This window comes from Dipodomys merriami, unplaced genomic scaffold, assembly GCF_024711535.1.
Source record: "Dipodomys merriami isolate MVZ:Mamm:240054 unplaced genomic scaffold, mDipMer1.0.p SCAF_34, whole genome shotgun sequence".
In the NCBI taxonomy this organism is placed as follows: domain Eukaryota; kingdom Metazoa; phylum Chordata; class Mammalia; order Rodentia; family Heteromyidae; genus Dipodomys; species Dipodomys merriami.
The window spans coordinates 14,908,115-14,910,400 of record NW_027204937.1 but is presented as its reverse complement, the minus strand read 5'-3'; positions in this window follow the sequence as shown (position 1 = coordinate 14,910,400).

Sequence of the window (2,286 nt, the reverse complement as noted above, 5' to 3'; positions counted from 1 at the left end):
GTTATTTATCAACTAACTCTTTCTTTGGCGACTTTTCCCCTTCTCTTTCAAAAATACCCAAAATGTTTCAATTAGCAATAAGCAAACTTGGACTAAACCTCATTGGCTATAAAACATCCACTGCACAAATCTCTTAACAAATAAAAAGAACTGGATTCAGGATTGAGGCTGTGGCTCAAGTGATAGAGTGCTTGCCTAGCAAAGTCAAGGTCTTGGCATCCAATTCCCAGGGCCATGGGGACAAAACAAAGCAACAACCAAAACAATACATAAAAGTAGGCTTCTGCTAACGAATTGAGTAGACATTCAATATTTCCCTGTGTTAGATATAGGTGGCCCCTAGGAGCAAGTGCCAATTTAATGTTATGAAAAATTATTTGGGAGGCCCTTCCTATGATCTGGGCAACACTAAGAGAATTCAGGAACTACATATTATCATGAATATATAATCACTGGGAGTTAATATTTACTCTCATTATGTGTGAACTGGCATTGAATCCAGGGGACTGAATTTCCAATACTTCAGTGTTGATTTTAAGAGAAAACCAAGCTACAGCTAAAGCCAGGAGGTCAAAAAGTCACCAACAAACCCAAGAAATAGGGAATCATATACGTAGGTGTAAACCAAAAGTTTTGTCAAGTAAGGGAGGAAAAGAGGTTAGAGCCAAAGAAGGAAAACTGGAAGTTAGAGCAATAAGAGTTTAGGAAAGAAAGAGGGATCAAGTGTGCTTAAACTGTGGCTAGCAAGCAAAGAACAAGAAATGGTCTCAGATTAAAGAATGGGAAGATCTAGAGGCTTCCTTAATCAGCCACATAGGGTTAGTCATCTCAGATAAGTAAGAAAGTCCAAATCTAGTCACTAGGCTCATTGAGGTGAGCATACATCCTACAAGCTTTACTCTTGCGGTCTTATCCCTGTTGAGTTACAAAGCAGAGCATGAGACTAGAGAGACCAAAACTTAAGTTCGAAGAGACAAAGCTCTGATTCAAAGCACCTTTTCTAAATCCTGTAAAACACAATATATCCAGCTGCCTGCGCCACTTGTGATTCCTCCTAGTCTCTCTCCTTTAGCCCAAGTTCTAATCCCACCTGCTCTGTCACCCACTGTCTGCCAAGGATGAGCCCTCCCTGGTCACAATGTCCTTGTCCTTGGAAAAATGCAAAGGACATCTCCACCTACCTCTTTTCATGCACCGTCCTAAAGGATGGGAGAGGCCTTAGGAAAATGTACTGGGGCATGGACTTCTTCCCCTTTCTCCCAATTCCTGCCTCAGGGCATCTCTCCCAGGTCCCAAGCCCTTAGCTCTAGCCTGTCCTTTTGGCCAATCTTGGTCTACTGAGGGACAACACTGCATGCTGCCCAAGGGGACAATGAACATTTACCGCCCACTCTTCTCTCAGCTCTTCCCATGGACTCTCTAAGGCTGGACACTAGAGGGTGGGGGCCCGCTCACTGGACCCGAAGGGTGAGGTAGATGCTCATGATGGGCATGCACTCATGGATGATGCATGGGGTGATGTGTGAGATAGATGCTGGGCCAGGTCTGCCTCAAGCTTCCTCAGCTTGATTTGGGTGAAGCAAGAAGTTAGGACTTCTTTCAGAGGAAAAGATGGTCAAAAAGCTTGCTGGAATTGTCCCATCTCAACTCCTTCCTCCTCCTCCTCTCCCTCCTTCTGTCATCTGATCTACCTTCCTCCCCTAATCCTCAAGTCTTCCAGGCAGAAGTGTAGACTCCAGTACAGCCTGCCCAACTGGCTTCTGCCATACCTCATTTCCTCCTCTAACCACTTCTGCCTGTTACCTCACCTTAAAGGTCACTCTGCCCAGCTCTTCCCAGGCTCCTTCCAGACATTCTGCTACGCTTCCCTTTCCTATTATTCCTCCATCTGTGCCCTGACTCCTCCTCCCAGCCCTTCTGTCTAGTTCCCTGTTCTCCGCTCCCCACTGCAATCTGGCCACTCCCCCATAAGAATGGAAGAGACCACATCATTGGTGCCACCAGGATTTCCAGGACTGTGGGTTCCCCTCCCCTTGCTGGTGCATGTAGAGACTGCAGGATGATGGAGCCAACATTCAGCCTGAGGCATCTCTCTGGCTAGTTACAACACTCCTTCCCAGTGCCAGATCCTGGTTCTTATTACTGTGTTTCCCTTCGTTCTATATTGATAGTCCTTCAGGTGCCAGAGATACCTTTAACAATTTCCATGTTGCAAACTCTTCCTTTCCTCCCTGACCTGATCCAGCCTGTAGGAGCCTCAAATCACAACTTGTTTCTCAGTAGAAC